General features: G+C 33.8%; 1 protein-coding gene across 2 annotated transcripts in view; it reads left to right on the forward strand.

The window, feature by feature from the left end:
* LOC114340056 (uncharacterized) overlaps positions 1–10,696 on the forward strand; it is a 74,503-nt gene extending 63,807 nt beyond the window's left edge. For both annotated transcript variants that reach the window (XM_028290774.2, XM_028290778.2), the window contains one exon: positions 3–10,696. The gene's annotated coding sequence lies outside the window, so the exon portion shown is untranslated. The remainder of the gene's footprint in view (positions 1–2) is intronic.
* Positions 10,697–24,480: the final 13,784 nt, after the last annotated feature.

The raw sequence follows: 24,480 nt of genomic DNA on the forward strand, positions 1-24,480 counted from the left end.
AGGTTGTTTAGCAATAAGAACATAGTTAAAGTGATGAAAACACCTGAACATTCATCTCATAAAGAAGATTTGGGTAGAAACATTGAAGAGAAAACATTAAGTAAACATATACAGGGTGTCCCCGAAAATAGTGCGTTCCTTTAAAGTATGGATATAATACACAATTTAGAACAAAAAAGTCCTATAACATTTTTTTCTAAAGTTAACCGTTTCCAAGAAAAAATTACATTGTTTGCCATATAGGTGAATTTTTATTTTCATAAATTTTAATGACCTGGCAACGTGGCGAAGAAGACCTTGTTTATAACTGGAAATTTAACCTAATTCAACCCCTTGTTTATTTACAATAGGGAACTTGCATAAATTTTTAAATATTAAAATAATATTAAAAAACATAAGGTAACATGATCTTAAAACGCTTGCATGCGAAAGAAACAAATATTTTTAACCCGTACGCTAATTACGACGTTTTGAAAATGCTATAAAATTCAAATATCTTAGGGAGGCTCTTGAACGTCCTTCTATTCATCTGACGTCAGAGGCCACGGTCAACCGGGCTAGCTAGCAGTCGGAAACAACGCGATTAGGTATTACGGGTATATTACATTTTAATCGTATTTAAATGGAAATTACCAGCTATTATTTGTATTCTTGCATAGTTCTACAATCAGTTTATTTACTTTAAAGTGAAATTTATAAATCTTTAGAAATTACTAATGTGTTTATAACGTATAAGTACTATTACTCACGAGGGGTTTTCAAAAGAAAGCGATTAAGTACAATAGTACATTTTAATCGTCTTTAATTGAAAATTCCTAGTATTTCGATCGTATTTTCCTTGTATTTCGATCACAAAATCATTGAGTAGATATACAAAAAAATCAATTTAAAATTACTTTCCCGATATTACTCCTGACTGTAAATTTATGAGTGCACAAACAATTTTTGTTATATTATCTGTATGTGATATCAATTTGCTATCAATACAGGCATGGGGGCTAAGCAAGCAAATTCTCTTAATCTACGTATAACTCGTTCAATGTGAATTATTAAACTAGCTACTCTTTTTGTTTCAAATACTTCACTTTTTGTAAGTTTTGTACTTGAAAATACACTTGGTGGTCTAATTAATTGGCAATCTCTGCTAACTAACAAATGGTCTATGTGTTTAAAACCCCTGTCAGCCATTACCGCCACTTTCGGTGGAAGAACATTTAAAAAACCACTGTGTTCAAGAATAACTGCATCCGACGTTCTTCCACCGAAAGCAGTAGAAATAAAATTAATAATCCCATCAGGAGTGCAAGCAATTAAATATTTTAGAGTATTGCACTTTTTGTATTCAGACCATGTTAAGGACTGTTTAACAGAATCTGATGGTTTTTCAATTTCTAAGCAATCGATAATACAAAATACTTTACTATAACGAGCTCGAAATGCTAAGGGTAAGTTTAATTTAACTGAACTCACTTGGGGATTAAAAATACAAGATCTTAAATATTTACTAAGTAATGGAACAGATTTTGCAAATATTCTCGATGCATTGCTTTCGCTTATGCCGAAATCATCTCCAAGAGACATAAATGTTTGTCCTGTTCTTATCTTTTTAAGAGTTAAAAATAGATGCATTGTTTGAGTCTAACAATATTTTTCCATTAATTGAAACGTGTAAAATGCATATTCTGGTAGCCCCATATACAGTCTAGGTCTATATTGTAACTTCATCACTGTACACTTCAAAGACAAACTTTTAAATTGTTTTGCTTCCACTTCTTTCGTATCTTCATCACAAGATAAAGAATCACTTTCATTGTACCAACAGTCATCACTACCACTATATTCACTATACTCTTCAAATACAGAACTTCCTGATTCACTTTTTGTATCTTCAAATATTTGCAAGTCTTTTATAGGTGAAGTTCCTGCATCCTTATTATGTATTTTCAATGGCGACAACCCGACTGTAACACTCCTTTGAAATTTGCACTGAATACCTTTACTTCTTATTTTGATGTGAGTCTGTGTGATTCAGTTTTTGAGGTAAAGCTGATTGGTTTAATTCAGGTCCTGATTGTACTAAGTTTGTGAAACTAGGATCACATTGTCTCTTATCATCATTGTCCTCTAAAACAGACTTAGATGTAGAAGCGGCATCTTCAAGAAGCTGTCGTTTAACCCTTTTAAGAAAAAGCTCCCTCACAGGCTGAGAAAAAGCTCGTTTTCTGTCTGGTTGACAATCAAATATGTGCGGGACAACACCTGACTTAATAATTTTGGGACCACCCATAATCTTGAATTTTATATAGTTATCCATATCTTGTTCCAACTGCAACAAATAAACAAGTATAAGTGGGCACTTTTCATGAAACGATAACTAATATTTTTTTAAGTAGAAAATAGGTACCTAATTAGATAAATACTTACATCAAAATGATCCTCACAGACATAAAGACCTACGCTTTTTTGTGAAATATCCTTTTTATCTCGCCTGCATGCCTTTAGCCATTTTAATCGACGTTTTGGTTCTTTTGGTAGAGTAAAAAAATGTTTGTTGGATGTTCTGACAGTTGTGCTTTTGCATCCCGGCACTATACAGTACTTAATATTGCGCAGATTTGTTTTCCATTTTGATAAAGTATATTACACAATAAATACACTAAACTACACTAAATACACTAACATAAATACCGAGCAAACGTCACAGTTATTCGACACGCACAACTGGCAATGGCAAACTGCATTCAAATCAATAGCCCACCGAACGGGCAAAAACGATAAGAGTGGCCTGTGACGTCAGACCCAAGCTCGCGCTTTTGAAGTTGTTTGAAACGGAAATTTTAGGCGCAGAACTTTGATCAGATGTTGTACGTACACTATTCATTGTTAAGACGTAATATTTTGAATATAACATTTTTAAACATAAATTAACAATTTTATGCAAAAAAATTTTTTAGTGCAAGTTCCCTATTGGTGTGATTTTTGGGGTTTTTGACACCTATAACGTACCTGCAATTCTTATCTATGAATTACACGAAATAGCCAATGTCAAATTTTTGGTTTGTTTGATGTGAGGGGCGACCATCCCTGCAGAAATAAATATCGGTTTGGTTGATATTTACATTATTTTACCTACCACTAACTGACCTACAAACCTAGATACTATTTTTCTACCTTCAGATTTTTAAATTGTGCGTTGTTGCCAGACCTCAATTTGCATATCAAAATGTATTTTCGTTTTTTGGTCAAACGGCTGAATTTAGAAAAAAATTTTATAATACTTTTTTGCTCTACATTGTTCCTTCTACCTATACCTTTAAGGAACACACTATTTTCGGGGATACCCTGCATATTACAGTACAAACTGGAAATGGGCCTTACACGTGTGCAATTTGTTTAAAACAATTTTCCCGTCGACTTAATCTGAACAAACATTCGAAAATACATACTGGAGAAAAACCTCATAAATGTGAAATTTGTTTTAAGCAGTTTAATGATAAAAATAATTTAGAAACACATTTGAGACTGCACACTGGGGAAAATTGTTATAAGTGTGAAATTTGTTTTAAGCAATTTGCACAAGTAAGTAATTTGAAGTACCATTTGAGAATAAAAACCGGCGAAAATCCACACAAATGTGAACTTTGTTTGAGACAGTTTACTCAACCAAGGACTCTGCAATTACATATGATGACTCACACTGGAGAAAAGAATTACAAGTGCGAAATGTGTTTGAACCAGTTTACTCAAGCCAGTAATTTGAAATCCCATTTGAAAACACACACTAGAGAAAAGCCTCATAAATGTGAAATTTTTTTGAAGCAGTTCCCTCTGGCAAGTACTTTGAAAAAACATTTGAGAATACACACTGGAGAAAAACCTTACAAGTGTGATATTTCTTTAAAACAGTTTACTCAAGCCAGTAATTTCAAATCACATATGGTGACTCACACTGGAGAAAAACCCTACAAGTGCGAAATTTGTTTCAAGCAGTTTACTTTAGCATTTACTCTAAAATCACATATGATGGCTCACACTGGCGAAAAGCCTTACAAGTGCGAAATTTGTTTTAGGCAGTTTACTAAAACCAGTCAATTGAACTTACACTTGAAAAGACACCATTAGAGAATTGAGGGGGTCAGACGTAAAAGGGTTTAAGTGCAGTTTTGATAGTTCTGAGATAATCGGTAATTTTCTGGTAAAATGATTCAAGCGCACATAAATCCGTTTACTACTAATGCAAACTGCACTATTGTTTTCATTAAATTAAATGAAATGGCGACTGTAGGGCAAAATATGCTTGAATCCTTTTACTACCAAGTTATAATACCATTTAAATACGCGAATCGGTACTTCGAGCATGTTTTTAGAAAAGTGCAGTTAAATCCTTCTACTTCTAACCCCCTCAATTATAAGAGCTTTATAAGTATTGTTCTGAAGCTACTCTCTTGTTGCACCTTAATGTAATTTACTATTTTTCTTGGGAATAGGCAACAATAAGTTTATTTGACGTTTCGATATAAATTGATTTTTTGTACAATCTCGCTTCCTATAGTTTTAGTTGATTTGTTGATTTCGCAGTCATGTGGTCACAATACAGCATTCTCATCGGGCTGTTGGGGATATGTTAGTTTGGGTCCGTTTTTGAAACAAAAATTCAACTGTGAAGCTAAAAATATCGTATTTTTCGTCCGTGTTTGAAGGAAACTATTATCGCCGTTGAAAAGAACAGGAAAAATGCTATGAGAAACCACTTTTTTTTAATTAAATTTTTATTTTTTTACACATGTCCGTCTTTGATATGAAGCCACTCATATACCGGGTGTCCACTTATATTTTCCCCCATTTTAACTGCCTATAACTTCTAAACGGCTTAAGATAGAAATATGCGGTTTTCGATGAAATGTTTTATTTTAGTAAAAGTTTTGTCTGAATGGATTGAATTTTTTATATCGCTTTCAAATACGAAAAGAAAAATGGCGGATTTTTGAAAAAACGTTGTTGACTTTTTTTAATGGAATACCCAGTATATTTTTTTGTAAATTGAAAGAAAGGTCATTCACCTATCCAGCGATATAAAGTTTTTCAAAATCGGTTGTCAAATCACTGAGTAATTAATTTTTAAAATGAGCGGTGCCACGTGGATATTACATACCTAAATAACAAAACTAAGCAAAATGATATTATGTTATGTGATTTCCACATTGCATCTTTCATTCTAAAAATTATTTGCTCAGTCATTTGTCAACCGATTTAAAAAAATTTAATATCGCTGGATAGGTAAATGACCGTTTTTTTAAGCTACAAAAAAATATACGGGTGTTTCAATAAAAAAAGTCAACGTTTTTTTTTCCAAAAATCCGCCATTTTTTATTTAAAAGCGACATAAAAAATGGTCATTTACCTAAAAACTTGAAAAAACGGTCATTTCCCTATCCAACGATATAAATTTTTTTAAAATCTGTGGTTGAATGACTGAGCAATTAATTTTTAAAATGAGAGATGAAATGTGGAAATCCATAACATAATATCAATTTGCTTAGATATGTTATTTAGGTATGTGATATCCACGTTGCACCTCTCATTTTAAAAATTAATTACTCAGTGATTTGACAACCGATTTTGAAAAACTTTACATTGCTGGATAGGTGAATGACCTTTCTTTCAATTTACAACAAAATATACTGGGTGTTACATTAAAAAAAAGTCAACGTTTTTTTCAAAAATCCGCCATTTTTCTTTTCGTATTTGAAAGCGATATAAAAAATTCAATCCATTCAGACAAAACTTTTACTAAAATAAAACATTTAATCGAAAACCGCATATTTCTATCTTGAGCCGTTTAGAAGTTATAGGCAGTTAAAATGGGGGAAAATATAAGTGGACACCCGATATTATACAGTTTAAAGTATTTGGATACCTTTAAAATGATATTGCCTATTTAATTAACAAACTAAGTTCTCAATCCAGTAGTACAGAAAACGACAATAAATATCGTTCTTATACCACTGATCATACCGCAGATTAACAACAGATGGAAACTCTCTGGTTACTACCTCCGCGGCTTTCAAAAATTATAAGCCATACGGGTGCCGAGACGAACATTAAGATGAGCGAATTTTAAACAATTCACGTCCCATCTGCTCAGCGTGGTAAAGTTCCAACGAGAAGGTTTCCTAAGTACTCCACAAAAGAGTAAATGGATTAAAAATGTATAAACATTTTCAATTTCTTTGCAACTTGAAAATGCAGCAGCACCACATTCTAGTTAAATCGGAGAGTGCATAAAGAGTCTATACCGGTTTTTTTTTTGCCCTATCATCAGTACTCCCATATCCTCTTCTCCAGTGGTGTAGTGGTAAAATTAGCTGTGCCGGAGCTATACCTCTACCGGAAAATTTTTGAAAATTAGCCTACTACCCAAATCGTGAGTTTTAGGCCCTTTGGCAAATGTTTTGAAAAGTTTAATAATTAAACTAATTAATGATCTTTTAGAGTGATAGTAGTTACAGTAGGGCCTCCTACACATTCTCCTCCAAAGAATAATTTTAACTTAAAATATGGTAAGACTTTCTTAAGGTAGATTATTACAGTTTGATACCTTAAAAACTGTTTTTAAGGTATCAAACCATAATAATCTACCTTAAAAACTCTATAATTTAAGTTGGAAGCCTTGCTGACATTGCAGACGAGACGCAACTACAACTGAGCAGGATTAGCATGGCCGGGTGGGCTGGAGATGCGCAGTAGCTACGGAGTGGATTTCAGTGGTGGGGGAAGCGACTCCGGCGACTCAGTCTGTTGCCGCTCTCACTGCCGTGTGTATCGCTCCAGTCTACAGTGTACAGGGCCAGCTCGCTCCGCTACCGCTCCTCGGGCGGGGCGCGGGTGATCGGAGCGTCGAGTGAGCTAGAGAGAAATCGAGGGGGAGAGGCGAGAGATAAGAAGGACACAATATTTCAATATTGTTGTGGCTATTCCTCCTTCCGTGGTGGGGGGAGGGTTGTGGTGACACGGACACGGTAGTGCTGGGCGCGGACCGCTGAGATGTCTATCATGTCTATCCATCAACTATCCCGTCTGCCAGTCGCTCGCTCAACTTTTGCGCTTACAATTACGAACTACCTAATCGTAGCTGCGTATGCCTTAACTGATTAACCACGATAACTAACGTGTAAAAATTACTTAGTAAAGGACAAAACAATATTTTCTAAATAAAACAATTTCAGATCTATTTTTGTCCTATATAAAAAATTCGATTGAAAAAATCGTAGCCGGAGCGCCGCTCCCCCTTCAAAAGCTGTGCCGGAGCGACGCTCCGGACCGCTCCGGCTCCACTACACCACTGCTCTTCTCTCCGATTCAACCAGACACCTCGATGCGTGCCTTCCCAGATTGCAAAAAAAAAAAGAAATGTCACGGATATTGTAGCGACATCTACTAAGAAACAAACTAAGTTCTTAATCCAGTAGTACAGAAAACGACAATAAATATCGTTCTCATACCACTAGATTGACAACAGATGGAAGCTCTCTGGTTACTACCTCCGCGGCTTTCAAAAATATAAGCCATACGGGTGCCGAGACGAACATTAAGATGAGGGAATTTTAAATAATTCACGTCCCATCTGCTCAGCGTGGTAAAGTTCCAACGAGAAGGTTTCCTAAGTACTCCACAAAAGAGTAAATAAATTAAAAATGTATAAACATTTTCAATTTCTTTGCAACCTGAAAATGCAGCAGCCAGGGCTGCTTTATCCATTAGGCCTTAGGCAATATAGGCAGTTGCCTAGGGCGGCAAATTATGAGAGGGCGGCAAAAATACTGTACAAAATATATTTGTATATAAAAATTAAAATCGAATAACATTTAAGTACATCTGTACATCCATCAATGGAATATAAGTGGGCATTCATTTCTACAAAACAAATTGCATTTTCTTAACACTATTCATTCAAAAAGGACAGAAGTCGTAAATTTAGGGATTATTGGGCCGTCGTCGGCAGCACCGCAAAGGCGGCGGGCGCACTGTTCTATATTTTTTTGAAACTGAATCCTTTTGGGTTATTCGTCGTTGAAAATTTGCCATTTTCATTGAAAAATGTCGCCTTTTCGGACGGTTTTTTGCGATTACCTTAAAAATTATGCATTTAACAAAAAAACTATATATAAAACATTTTTGTAGCTTTTATGGTCGATTTTAAGGGTATAATGCTATCAATATCTTGTGTAATTACTGCCTAAAAAGACCTTTAAAATGACCGCACTGTTAAATTTCGATTACATTCAAACTAAGCGAGATATGGTGCAACAAAAAAGGATGACCAATTTATTTTAAGATAAAATGCGAAATATGTATATTTTAACCCCTCATCCGCCAGATTTAAATGCATCGTTTTACTTCTACAATACATTTTACTATAGTGTTATTTCTATGTTCAACAAGTTGGACGGGTTTAAAATGTATGGTTTTTGAAAAAAATAAGATAAAATTATAGAGCATTTTTAATTTTTTTTTAATATTCCTTTTTCTCCATGTAACTCGAAAATGATAATGAGATACAGTAATGATAAAATTGTTATCTAAAAGAAAACCTACATTTTTGTAAGGTATTTTTTTTATGTATCTCTTATCACTTTCGAATTATATGGAGAAAAAGGAAGATTTGTAAGGAAATTTAAAAATACGCTCTATAATTTGATCTTATTCTTTTCAAAAACCATTCATTTTAAACCCGTCCAACTTTTTGAATATAGAAATAACACTATAGTAGAAGGTATTCTAGAAGAAAAACGATACATTTAAATTCTGGTGTATGAGGGGTTAAATATACCTACTTCTCATTTTTCCTTAAAATACATTAGTCATAATTTTTTTGCACCATATCTCGCTTAGTTTGAATGTAACCGACATTTAACAGTTCTCGTTGTAAAGGTCTTTTCAAGCACTACAAAAGGTATTCGTAGCATTATACCCCTAAAATCGACAAGTTCTGTTATTTTAAGTTGAATACGCACTAAAAAAATCTTTTTTCACCTACCATCTCTTTTTTTATTAAAACTAGAAGATTTATGAAAAAAGGAATCTCTCTGATTTTTCATAAATTACAAAAATGTTTTCTATAGTTTTTTCGTTAGATGTACAATTTTTATCGTATTCCCAAAAAACATTCTCCGAAAAGTGTCATTTTTCAATGAAAATAGCAAATTTTTAACCACGAATAAAAAAGTATCGAGTTTTCAAAAAAATTTATAAAACAGTTATTGCTTAGAATTTGGTTCTCTGGCCACTTCCGATGTTAGTTTGATAAAAAAAAATTCCACCCCCGAGAACGGGTGGGAACCACCCCTAAGTTAAAAGCGTCATAGGATATAGCGTAGAATTTGTTTCTTGAGCTATTCCCTACTTACAGTGAAAATATCAAGTAAATTGATGCAGTAGGATGAAATTCGGAGCCAAATACCCTCACTGATTGCACTACATCATTCATACATGAATGCATTCACTTAAAGGTGCATTTGGATACCACAATAAAATCACCAATCACCAATAATTGACATATCTAAATATTTAAAGAAGAGTGGATTGAAAGATATTTTCGCTAATTTTGATATTACTTGGCGCATTTATTTGTGCCTCTCAGTTGCCAACCAACGTCAACGTGTCCGCTGAAAGGTCATTTTCGAAAATGTCAAGAATTTAAAATAGTCATGAAAATAATTTCCGATCAAGTATGACGCAAGAAAGTCTTAACAATTTGTCGATTTTGTCTATAGAAAGTGACGTAACAAAGGCGATAAATTATGGCGACATTATAGATGATTTTTCCAAAGAAAAATCAAGAAAGAAATCTGATGTGATCGAACTGGAATGACAATTTTTATGCATTCTTGTTTAAATAAAAAAATCTGCTTGCATTTTTTTCGCAAAAATGGTACATGCTTGAAGGGCGGCTACTAGAGAATTGCCTAGGGCGTCAATTGACCTAAACGCGGCCCTGGCAGCAGCACCACATTCTAGTTATCGGATAGTGCAGGAAGAGTCTATCCTGGTTTCGGGCCTTTTTTGCCCCATCATCGGTAGTCTCATATCCTCTTTTCTCCGATTCAACCAGACACCTCGATGCGTGCCTTCTCAGATTGCAAACAAATTTCCCACCTATTTAATTAATTTTGCGAGTAAAATAAATGTAAGACCAAATACTGGTGATATATTTTTTCCTCATGATTTACTATGGGATCATTAACGAGAAAATTTTACTGTCATCATTACATATGGTTTTCTTTTTAAAGACAAATCACATGGTATGATCGTTCTGACAGATATTCTTCAGTTGAGTTCATGTAATCAAATGAACTATCTTACAATACAGTCGCCCCAGCAACGCAGCAAACATATTGGCAATATCATTTTAAAGTCTTCTACTTTAAAATCTATAATATATGTCTGAATTATTATCAATATGATTGAATTAGATAAAATTAAATTATTAGAAGAACGTTTTACCAAGCAACAAAAACAAAAGTTGTTAATTTATTAATGTTTATTAATGTTAAACTTAAAGTAAAATTGTGGTTTATTCCCAACAAAATAGTAAAAAGTATTTATAAGTATAAAATTTGTTCTAAACAATTTGCTGTTTGTCACATACTAAATATAAAATGTCATTATAATTATTAAATCGTTTGCTTTTTCCTTATTGATTTAGTTTACTTATTACATTTATATCTGCTACACTTTTGTTACTTTTTATTTTTTTATACAGTGATGAACGCGCTAATAACTGGCAAAATAACGCAAATAATGGAAAACATAACACGTTGAGAAATAGAGAAAAGAGATAAAACTTGTAGAGGTGTAAAATTATCGATAGTAACCTATAATATTATTTTGCATTACACATTTTCTCACCTTTAGACGTCTGTGACAGAAATTTTTTATAAGATTCTCTTCTCACAGTATAACGATCGGATGGACAAGAGGTCATGAAGGCTGAACCAGAAGGATTAAGGTGATTTTATCCTTAGATGGAATAAGTAAGGAATGGCGGAAGATGGAAGGTCCAATCGCTTACATTGGAGATACGAAGGCCACGTTGCTCAGTCGGAAGAGATGGAGGCGTGATTCTTTGGATTGGGCTGATGTTGCCATAAAAGATGTTAAATAAATAAATAATGCTATGCGAATAGAGCTAATGAAACGGTAATAGACAAAAGATGTATAGATAACCATTAACTGATAGTTTTACACTTGGTCTTTCAAAGAAAACGAGACTACTGAATACATAACATACAACAAAAAAATGGGCGCCAGGAATTTTGACCAATATTAAATTCGCAAGGGAGCAATCAACGAAACGTAACACAACGACAAAGAAATTAGTAACACTACTATAACAAAACACAAATGTTCCAGTCTTAAGCTGTAAATAGATAATTAAAAGTTTGTTCCAACACAACGAAAAACCGTCATGAAACGATCACGAAACTGCGCAGTAAACAAAATAACCCGTAGAACGTATTATTTTGCTATCTGCGCGCAGTTTCATGATTGTTTTATGACGGATTTCGTTGTGTTGGAACAAACCTTAAATAAAATGCGACACTGTACACTTTACTAAAACATTTATTAAAAAACTCGATAAAATCTTAATATTTACATAATATGTACAAATGCAATGTAGGACCGTCAACAACAAAAATAAGAATAAAAAAATAATCAGTTGTTAATCTACAAAATATATGTTGACGAAACAAGCAATATAGTCTAAGAGCTAGTGAACCCGACTAACGGTCTTCCTGTAGGGCTAGAAATTTGTATAGTGATAATTAATAGCACACCAAGGCTAAAAACCATGACCTGACAGGCATCAGCCCTGCACGTGTATCTACCAGGTGAATCGAAAAGTGCATAGTTTAGGCCCCGAACAACCCGAAGGCACAGTCGACTCGGCGGGAAGGATTCGCGCATCTGGTTTGCGCACGGCCGGCGGCCATTTTTTCGACCCTCGGGTCCGCTGCTGACACGATCAATTTGTGATTGTTGTTGTCAGATCACGCTTGTTTCGGGGATACTTTGATTTTGTGTTGTTCTGTTCGGTGATTTTGTTTTTGTGCAATAATAATTATGGATGTGGACAAAAAGAATGGCAGTTCGAAATCAGTCTGTGCAGCGATCAACTGTAAAAACAGGATATCAAATTGCAGCTATAGTTTTTTCCGTTTTCCAAAAGACGAATCAAGGTAAGCATTTTTAAATGCACAATTTTTTTATAAATGTGTATAATAATTTACCCTATAGGGTAGGTACTTGAAAATTTAGTTTTAACTATTAAACTTATAATTTTGTGTTATTTACACATATGTTTACTCTTGTAAAACCTATCTATTACTTATTTAATTCCTCATTGAGTAATGGCATCTTTCCTGATTTTTGGAAAACTAGTTATTTAACACCAATTTTCAAGTCTGGTAATAAAAATAATATTGAAAATTACCGAACTGTGTATAACATATTTATATATTTTGAAAATTATACCTATTTTGATGTTATGACATTCAGGTAAAGAACATATTCTAACTATACGCTAAAATTATACTTTGTATAACGTATTTGCTTTGGCCAATCTTGTTTTGTGACACGGTGACAGAAAAATACAGCGTGTTTTATATGTTCATTCATCATGGGTAATCTTTCATTTTTCCTACTGTATATATTTTGATAACGAAATCTTTTGAAAACATATTTTGATGTTATGACATTCAGGTAAAGAACATATTCATTAAATAATACAAAATAATAGTTGTTTAATCCAAATTTTGTACATAGCCGCGATCTAAATTACAAATATATTTTTTAAATGTCGATTACGATCACCATTACTGGTGAGTTGAGAGAAGTAGTTATATACATATATTTTATACATCTCAGATAATGAGTTACAATATTCTTGGAGCTTGATAAAGGATGTATCTTTGTCCCAATTTTTTTTGCTTCTTTCAGTTTTAACATTTTTATTTGTTTTATTATGGGTTATTAGCGCGCTCATCACTGTATATGTATACTAACATTGAATACACACAGTGATAGATTTTTAACGATTTTTAAAAGTGCGAAAATAAAATTTTAAACTCAAATACTGTGTTTCTTTTCTGCCAACCTTAGTGACCACCCCTCTATTTACCTATAGCGGCTGTTCAAGAATTAAGTAAGCATTCCTAGGCAACCAAATAACGTTGAAAAGACGTCATAATTGTCACCAAACCACGTCAGTTTATCACGTTTTTTCGACGTCGAATTAAAGTCACGTGAATTTGTTCCACCATAATTATTGATGTCATTTTTATCACTTTTTAAATACGTGATATCAAAAACGTAGTTTTTAGGTCGTTTTTTTAGATTTATTTTTCATTTTATAATTTTAAAAATACACAATAATTATTCGTATGGGCATTTTTGGTATTGCAATTTTTCCATTTCACTGTTTTAAATTTAATGAAACAACATTTGGCGTGCATACAGGATATACCTATCTAAAATGTTTATACCCGTATGCACGCCAATGGTGAATATAAAATTCTTAATTGTATGCCAAAAAATGCGCAATAACTACCTCGTACTAAAAAATCTACCAAATTTCATTTGCATATCACAAACCGTTTTAGAGCAATAAATAAATCGTCAGTTTGTAAGAACAATTTCAACACCCCCTATCTCGGAAACGAAGCATTTGCGGGCATGCGTTTATAAAGCAAACTGTCATTATTTTATCATGCAGAATTACCCCTTAAAGTTTGCCGTACTTATTTAAAAACACCCACCCTGTATTGATGAAAAACAGGGGTAGTTAAAGTGCCTAACTTTTTTATTATCTAACATAAGCGAATGAATCAAAAAACAGAATGTTAAGAAAACCTAAGGCTATAGTTGGGTTTTAATTTCAGTATTTTATAAAAGCTAGAGCATTCCACAGGGTGTTCCAAAGTTTGAGAAAAAACAGTTTGATTCGTACACCCTGTATACAATGACAATATACCTGTCTAGCAACAATATTATTACAGGGATATTGTTAAAGAATAAGGCTATAACATATTAAAAAAATTACTTAAATCGGATATCAGGTTTAGGAAATACAAGTCATTAAAAATGGCCCATTTTTTAGGGTGTCCGTTTTTTGTGCCGGTGAGTGTATTTAATTATGGACTGAAACTTCCAAGTGAAATATCTAAAGTTAATATTTTGATATATTTCTTCTATTGGCAACAATGAAAGTGGTATCTAAAATTGCACAGAAATAGCTCTTATGTAAAAAGGTCAGGCTAGGCAAGAGATATGCCATACAAGACGGACTTGCATGGCCTTGATGTAAAGCTGCTTTTATAAGGATAGCTTAAGGCCTTTATTTTGAATACGGATAACTTGAAATTGGACATTAAAAGAATGATTATGATCTAGAAGGTAAAGTGTGTGCGTAGAATATGTTTTTATGTTACTGAAAGCCGCTTGTGTGCTGCTACAGTGGCGTACTGAGCATGGCCCGGGACCCACAGGGGCCCGCTTTAACGCGCTTTTTGCTTCTTTTGTTTCTAATTTGATGGGGACATTTTGAACTACGCACAAGTAATGATGTAAGAAAAGAATATTCTCGGCCAGAAAATTCTCGGTGAGAATTTTCTATATTTACAAAAACCGAAATAAAAATAAAAACTAGATATGAGTCAAATTATTGTAATTTAAAAAATAGCTGGGACTAGGGCAATCTGAAGTAGCAGCTAATTGAAGTAGCTGGGGCTAGGAAATCCCATGAACTACTAGCTGGGGTGTTTACAGTGTTAGTATTTATTGTTATGGTGCTATATTAACGTGCAAATATTTAGAATGGTGTTCCATTTAAGCAGAGAAAAACAAGTTGAGGGAACTGAATTTATAGATAATTTAGCGAATTTAAAATATAGTGATGACTATGCTGAAATAATGGCATATTTAGCAATCCGTCTAAGGAGGGATTTTTTGAAAAACCATACGTTGCAAAATCAGTCGAAAAACTACCCAACCATAAAATATGGTGGAAAGGTACATGTTTCAGAACAAAATTAACTAAAATAGCAGTTGATATATTAAGCATGCCTTCATCCAGTGTAGTGACTGAAGTTTCAGTTTTTATTTAATCGGCCACTCCTCTAAAAGCAACCGGCTTACTGCTGAACAGGCTGGTAAGGTAACTTTTATTGCTCACAATTTAAAATTGTTAGACGTAGACCAATGCATGACTGAGCTGGCCACTCGTGAAAAACCAAATCACACAACTCATCACTACATTGAAATGTAGAATGTAGATGACCAGGATGAGCTAATGATAGAAATAGATTCTGAATCTGAGGCCTCGTCTTTTTCAGATTAGATCACCACATCCATTATTGGCTGTTAAGAAGAAAAATTTTTTATCAAATAAATTTTGTGTTTTCTCTCGTTTTAGTATTTTTTTTTATAGATAAAGAACACTGTTGTTTCGTCTCATAATTTTGTACACAATTTCATGATTTTTAATACCCTATTTTATCTTTAACAATATCACTAAACGCGTCATAGGGTCCATTCTTAGAAAATTCTCCATATCGAGAATATTCCCGAGAATATTCTCCGATTTTTCATTCTCGAGAATTTTCCAACACTACGCACAAGTACACACATAGGAAATGTAACTGCTTAATATATTTTACTTTTTGTGTAGGTACTTATAAATAAAAACAAGGACCTATTCCTCAAAAAATTTGAAAACAAAATTTATTGAAATACAGGGAACGCTGTTGTAAAGGTTCCTTACTCATTTTACCTGCTTTCCAAAGGCCATGTTTCAACACTTGTAAAGACTCAAGGCCGCGTCTCACCATCAAATAATTTGATCAAACAATTTGAGCAAACTCCGGAAGTACGTCAAAGTGACGTCACAATTGAAGTTTTTTTGAAATTCTAAAAATATGTGCTTTCACTATCAGTCTAGTTTGATCAAATTTTTTGTATTGAGTTGTCTAACTTGTTTGTACTTTATTTAAAATTAAAATTTTTCATTATTATCCACAATGAACACTCAGGATGTGACGTCACTAACTGTCACTTTCAGTTATTGCTGAAACCAGTTTGATCAAATTATTTGATGGTGGGACGCGGCCTTAACCGCCAGGGCCTGCCTACATGTGATATCTCAAACAGTTGTATTTTTATATTAGCAAGATTCATGAATAATATGTAGGTAAACTACAAAGTTGCAAATGTCATAAAAATAATCCCAATACAATAGGCTCGATACTCGTGTTTATAGAACCGTCATCATTCTGACTGTACTTTTATAATATAGGTAGGTAATTCTTTAAATTCTAAATATAGACAATAGCAGTAAGGATAACAAGACACTATAATTATATTGTATTATTATATACAGAGAGAGTCTGTAAAGTGGAATAAATTCAATATCTCAAATACTAATTGTTTTTTTGGAAAATGCTCAGACCCGTCGATTAGTATTTCAAATTGTCCTTTTTGACATTCAATAAAAATGTATACAGGGTGTTCCAATTTAGAGATATGACGTCATCGTCGATTTTCTTAAATGGCAACACTGTCATTTTGATAGCTAATTTGATAGGGTTTGTAAAGTTATACATATAACTGCAAAATATCAAATTTTTATTCTCTACCATTTACAAGATAATAGAAAATAACAAAGTTATATCTGTAATTTGGAATATATTCAATAATTAAAATACTAACTGTTTTTTTGAAAAATGCTCAGACCCGTCGATTAGTATATCAAATTGTCATTTTTGACATATAATAATAATGTATACAGGGTGTCCCAATTTAGAGATATGACGTCATCGTTGATTTTCTTAAATGGCAACACTATCATTTTGATAGCGTGTGTAAAGTTATACACATCTGAAAAATTTCAAAATTTTATTCCCTACCATTTACAAGATAATAAAAAATAACAAAGTTATGAAGAACAAGAAGTAATCAAATAATAATTGATTTTATTTATTTCAATTAAGCAAATGCTCATGACGTTGCCCATTGACAATTTGACAATAATTGAGGGCAACATTATGAGTTTTTGCTTAATTTATTGAAATAATTAAATTCAATTATTAGTTGATTACTTCTTTTTCATAACTTTGTTATTTTTTATTATCATCTAAATGGTAGAGAATACAAATTTGAAATTTTGCAGTTGTGTATAACTTTACACACCCTATCAAAATAGCTATCAAAATGACAGTGTTGCCATTTAAGAAAATCAACGATGACGTCATATCTCTAAATTGGGACACCCTGTATACATTATTATTATATGTCAAAAAGGACAATTTGATATACTAATCGACGGGTCTGAGCATTTTTCAAAAAAACAGTTAGTATTTTAATTATTGAATATATTCCAAATTACAGATATAACTTTGTTATTTTCTATTATCTTGTAAATGGTAGAGAATAAAAATTTGATATTTTGCAGTTATGTATAACTTTACAAACCCTATCAAATTAGCTATCAAAATGACAGTGTTGCCATTTAAGAAAATCGACGATGACGTCATATCTCTAAATTGGGACACCCTGTATACATTATTATTGAATGTCAAAAAGGACAATTTGAAATACTAATCGACGGGTCTGAGCATTTTCCAAAAAAACAATTAGTATTTGAGATATTGAATTTATTCCACTTTACAGACTCTCTCTGTATATTATAATGTTGTATATTATATAGACACTAATTTCTTTTCAAGAAAATCTCGTCGTTTGATAAAAGATATCAACCCCACCGTTATCCAAGGTTTTTTTTGATATTTTTTTATTTAAGCGTTTTATCTCCCTAAGAGTCTAGAGCAGGGGTCACCAATTGGCGGACCGCGGTCCGCATCCGGACCGTAGGCTAGTTTTGTGCGGACCGCGATTAAATTCAGAATATTTAGTGTTTTCAAATTTTAAAATGTTTGGCCATGAAATTGTGTATGTACTATGTTTGGCTCAACTTATGTGTGCGAAGCAGCTTTTTCAATAATGAACTTGATTAAAAATCGGTACACATCTCAGCTATCAGATGAATATCTCAGCTCCCTAATGAGAATCAGTTGCAATAAACTCATTCCAAACTTCAGACAGATTGTACATTTTTTTACACAGGAAACAATTTTTTTAAACAAATTCAAAATTACCTTTTGCTCCAAAAAATGTATTTTTAGGTTTTTTTGGTTAATTGTAAACTAAAGTGGTCTCTTGTTATTTTTCACAAATGTTGATAGTTTTCGAGTTATAAGCGATTTAAAATCTGAAAAATGCGAAAATACGCATACTCATTTTCGAGACTTGACACACACTTCATGTGTACATTATTAGTGTTCAGGTTGACAAGTGCCTAAATTGAAGCTTATACATTTAACTTCAAGATTATAACTAGTAATCGGGGCTTATTTCAATTTAGACATATTATACGTACTTATGCGAGATTATAATATTATTTACGTACTTATGCGAAAATTTAATAATATATTATTAACATAGTTTTTTTTAATAATTTATTTATTTATTCAGTTAATTATTGCCAATGTGCTAATTAAATACGCCAATCATATAGTGTGATGCGCCGCCGTGGTGGCTTAAGGGTCGAGTGGACGCCCATGATTAACAATTAAAAACAACGGTTTAAATTCAAATAAGTCCCGATTACTCATCAGAATCTTGAAATTGAATGTTTAAACGTCAATTTAGGTACTTAACGACCTCAAAAATAATAATTTACACGCTTAAATCGCTTAAAACTCGAAATCTATCAACTTTTGACAGATCTTTTTTGTTTAAGATGACCCCAAAAATGCTAAAAACATATTTTCGGGGGCAAAAAAGGTGATATTTTGAATTTGTTAAAAAAATTATAAACCATTTTTGTCCAAAAATTTTGCCCGGTACCCTTCTGATTTGTTTAAAGGGGATATTTTTTAACAAGAATCCACAAATAAACCGAATCAGAACATCCAGATACAGGATACAGGTAGCATTCAATCCGGACCCCGCAAGTGTCATAGGTTTGCGAAACGGACCCTCAGACAACATAATTGGTGACCCCTGGTCTAGAGGTTTGTATGTAATTATTTAACTTATTCATAAATGTGTCTTATGCAATTTGAGAATCTATGTTGTTGATATAAATTTCATTCCAATGTTCGTTTTTTAAAAGCTGTATTAGTTTTCCGATATTAAAGTTTTAATTATGACTGGAGATTTGGATGTAGAACATTTTTGAGTTTCATTATTTATAAAAACAGCTGGCGTAAAGTGATTAGTCATCGTCAGTATGAAAAACGATAGGGTTAATATTAATTTACTGTTTTAGTAGTCTATTGTTTTTTTTTTATTTCTAACATCAAAAGTAAATTTCGATCAAAATAATGGTATCTTTTTTTGGTTGGTAAAAGGCTTATTTTCAAAAAGGCTGTGCTGTAGTCAAATATGGGCTTAAACGAGTCACTAATCACGACTGTATGCAAATTTTGAACACAAATCTTATGACCAACTTTTGTCTTCAAGTAAACAAAAAGTCCGCAATATATTCACAATAGCAAAAACCTATATTTTTTTATACTAGTTGAGATTTTTGATATCACCAATAATTGATGTTATTTTGAAAAAAAATTTTTCAAAATCATAATTTTTTTATTTAAAACCAAATTATTTTCAACAATGAGCACTTTGAATCGGTAAAACTTACAGATCATATAAGCAATACATAAGTCAAGTAACTTGTGAAGCGGTAACGATTAATTTCAATTGGGATGCTAATTAGGGGGTGATTTTTACGATTTTTTTACCAACAAAAAAGTGTCCAGTTTTATTTTGAGCGTTACATAGTTAATATTGATGCTAGAAACTAAAAAATAACAAAAATATAGCTTTTTAAAAACTTTGAAAAAGTTGTGATGACTTTTTCTCGAAAAATGATTAATTTTTGGTTATTTCACGTTGAAATATTCGATTTGGAATTTGACGAATAAGAACCTACATTTCGTGACCTACTGGGTTTAAAGACTTTGTATATACACCATATTTTTCACTTTTTTATAAGCTATATTTTTACTAAGAATATTTTTTTCGATAACATACCTACTTACTTTTTGAGGTATTTGCGAGAAACCGTCTCAAAACGTGTTTTTTTTGAAAAATGAACATGTTACTCACAAATAACTCGAAAAGTATTGACTGAGTGAAAAAACTCTGTAAAATTTAAAGGTTGCTTAGAATTAGTCAGTTTATCCAATTCCGGACTTATCTTGAACGTATGTTTTTCACCCGAGAAGAGGTGAAACACCCCTAGGGCAGAAGGGCACATCGGCACAATAGGTATCACTTTTTTTTGTTTAACATGTTAGCTATGTGTATGCCAAATTCCATCTCAATCCGAGCGGTTCTTTAAAATTTATAGCAAAAACCAATGGACTATAAATTAGCTCGAGTTTTTATGATATAAGATGAATTATATTTAATGTTTTGGGCTGGGGCCAGCATACCAACTGGAACAGGGGCCCGCTGATCTATCGGTACGCTACTGTTCTGCTATACGTTTGTTAAAGGTTCTAACAGTTTGACCGATGTAAGATTTTGAAGAATAATTTCAAATCTTTCTTATGCAGTTTTTGGTTTAAAATTTTGTTCATTATTTGTTCCTTGTATCCCTTGTTTACTGCTATTTTTTAATGATATTCAATTCTACTTCGAAGTTATTTTTTGACATGAGAACTTCTGTTAATCTATCGAACATACTAGGGTAGGCTGCCAACAGACAACTTGCCCAATGCTTAGCTTACATTAATTCACTTCATAGTCACATTAAATTTACAAAAGAAACAGAACAGAATTGATCCATATATTTGATAGACTTACAAATTCTCAGACTTGAAAACAAACATAGTGTAGCGGAAGAGAAATCTTGGCCGATCCCCGTATAACAGTAAACACCTCGAGAATGACGTAATCGGATGTGCTAGGCCTCGCCGGAGAATTCTGGAAGGTACGTCACGTAGGCGGAACAAGCCGATAGCTCGAGATGGGAGTCGATTGTTCCAGAATAACAACTGGGTATAAATACGGGCATATTTTGTGAATAAGTTTAGTGTATAAGATAAATTCGTCTGTAACTTATATAAATAAAGTCGTATATAAATTACGAACCGCTAGTTTTATTGTAATTAGAAGTAATTACACTAATCACGCTACAGTTGGTGCCAGGTGTGGGGTTAACTTAGTGCGATATAAATAAGTGAATTACAGAGAGACTTTAAAATACTTTTGAACTTTATTCGTCGGGAATAGTTAAAGTGCGTTGATTGTTCGGTATTCGGAAAGACTGTTAAAAGACATTTTGGAAAGTACGTGTGTGCCGACCAAAGATGTTGCTACAAGAACTTACAGTAAAACAGCTCCGTGAACAGCTCGAGGAACGGGATCTGGACAGCAGTGGGCTCAAGATAGTCCTACAAGCACGACTCGAGGATGTCCTCACGAAGAACGGAGAAGACCCAAAGACGTTCCATGTATAAAAAGAGTATTGGATTGGATGCGTCGAGGTGAGAGACCTAGTTGGCAAAACATTAGTGCATGTAGTCCGGAAGTCAAGGCCTACTGGAGCCAATGGAATTGCCTGATACTAAAAGATGATCTTCTGTACAGAACCTTTGAGAACGATGATGGTACAGAATCTAAGCTTCAGTTGATTGTACCTAAAAGTAAAGTGTCAGAAGTATTGCGTCAGTTGCATGACGGTACATCAGGTGGACACTTTGGTATTACGAAGACTCTGCAAAAGGTTCGAGAACGGTTCTATTGGGTGAACTGTAAAGATGATGTAAGAAGATGGTGCCGAAAATGTGAACCGTGTGCATCCGGTAATGGTCCGGTTGGTAAAAAGAGAGCACCCATGAGACAGTACAATGTTGGAAGTCCTATGGAAAGAGTAGCTATCGACATTGCAGGTCCATTTCCAGAAACCGATGCTGGAAATAAATACATCCTGGTAGCCATGGATTATTTTACAAAATGGACTGAGGCCTATGCATTACCAAATCAAGAAGCTGCTACCGTTGCAGAGGTACTTGTTAAAGAATTCTTTAGCCGATTTGGTGTTCCCTTGGAGATCCACTCCGACCAAGGGCGAAACTTTGAGTCAGCTCTTTTCCAAAACGTTTGTAAATTGATTGGTGCCAATAAGACCAGAACAACACCCCTGCATCCTCAATCAGATGGGATGGTCGAGAGGATGAACCGAACGATGGGTAAACACTTGTCCAAAGTTGTATCTGAACATCAGCGAGATTGGGACCAACACATTCATTTATTCCTGATGGCCTACCGCTCGGCCGTAAATGAAACTACAGGTCAAACACCAACCTGCCTGATGTTGGGTCGTGAAGTTCGGTTGCCCTGCGACCTAGAGTTTGGCTGCGGACCTTCCGAGGAACATGTTGCAGGCGAAGACTACGTTGACCGCCTGAAATTACGAATGAACAACATTCATGAACTTGCCCGACAACACATCCAGATAGCCAGTGACAGAATGAAAGATCAATATGATTCTCGATGCAAGAATGAAAGCTTCGAAGTAGGTGATCTTGTCTGGCTTTATAATCCGCAACGTCGTCGAGGCTTGTGTCCTAAACTGCAAAGACAATGGGAAGGTCCGTATGAAGTTAAGAAGAAAATAAATGACGTAATATATAGAATTAAGAAGTTGCCAAACGGTAAACCAAAAGTTATTCACATAAATCGTCTTGCACCATATGCTGGCTCAAATGAAACAGAAGAAGCACGAGTCCTCCAACAGGAGATGAAAGATGTCGCACAGCCAAGTTTTAATCAATTTATGTCAAATTACGCAGCGAGAAAGAGTGCTAGATTCGGCGTGACCACAGAAGTTCAGCAAGATCTGTTTGGTGTTCCAGAAAACGTCTCTCTGGCCCACTGTGTTGCCCAAGACCTCGCGATGACTAAAGGAATATCGTCCGTATTCAATAGAAAGTTCGGCCGCCTGGACGAGTTAAGAAATCAGCAGCCTAAAATTGGAAGAGTACTGCGATTGGAAGATGGTCCTCGATCTTTGCTGTATATGGTGACCAGAAAGTCTTATACGGACACGCCAAGCTACGAGAACATATGGCGTGCTCTAACTAATTTGAAGAAAATCGTGTGTAATTATGACATCAAAAATTTGGCTTTACCAAAAATAGGCCATGCAGTAGAAAATCTGGATTGGAAGATTGTGAGAAGCATGCTTGAAGTGGTCTTCAGAGGAACTGGTGTACAAATCACTGTGTGTTGCATGAACCCGAAGATGTCGTACCCTTCAAAGACAGTAGACTGTTATTTCTTCTTGAAGGGTGTATGCAGAGCTGGAGAGTCGTGTAGATTCCGCTATCCTGGGCCTTCATTTAGAGTTGCTGATCGAGACGCTCAGATCTTAAGAGGGGAGCAGTGTAGCGGAAGAGAAATCTTGGCCGATCCCCGTATAACAGTAAACACCTCGAGAATGACGTAATCGGATGTGCTAGGCCTCGCCGGAGAATTCTGGAAGGTACGTCACGTAGGCGGAACAAGCCGATAGCTCGAGATGGGAGTCGATTGTTCCAGAATAACAACTGGGTATAAATACGGGCATATTTTGTGAATAAGTTTAGTGTATAAGATAAATTCGTCTGTAACTTATATAAATAAAGTCGTATATAAATTACGAACCGCTAGTTTTATTGTAATTAGAAGTAATTACACTAATCACGCTACAATAGGTTCTCAGTATTTCATAAACCTACTCATACCGGCAGAAGTATGCACAACTCATCATCCTATCCTACTCAACACAAATTGGCTCCCTTAGGCATAAACATCTACTTAATGCCCTTGGTACATGAATAACTATTATGTCTCTCATTAAATGAATTTAGTGTTCATTTGCTTACTAACTTACTACTTACCAAGTAAGTCTGTCTTACTGTATTTATCTATTTTGTATGATTTTTTATAAACGTATACATATAAGTAAACATAAAACTGATTTTTTGCTTTTATTTAATTAGTACTCAACAGAATTCTGAATATTGATAATATAATATAATGAAACATCTCAAAAATATTTATTTTCCTTTAAATCCTTCAAAAAGGTTCTATCATATTATATGCATCTATAAAACAGTTAATGTTAATGGTTGAATGTTTTGGGAACAGATAGACTGAGTCCTGGGGAGATGAAAGTCTTCAGTATATTCTTGCGTTTAAGGCTTTTCTTAAGTGTACAATACCAAATGTGTTTTTAAATTACCTGCTGTAGAAGACTGCTTAAGACAAATTTTACACTTATAAGGTGTTCCACTAGTGTGTCCCATAAAGTGTATTTTTAGATGACCTGTTTGAGAAAATTGCTTAAAACAAATCTCACACTTGTAATGG

Source organism: Diabrotica virgifera, chromosome 6 (assembly GCF_917563875.1).
Source record: "Diabrotica virgifera virgifera chromosome 6, PGI_DIABVI_V3a".
Lineage (NCBI taxonomy): Eukaryota > Metazoa > Arthropoda > Insecta > Coleoptera > Chrysomelidae > Diabrotica > Diabrotica virgifera.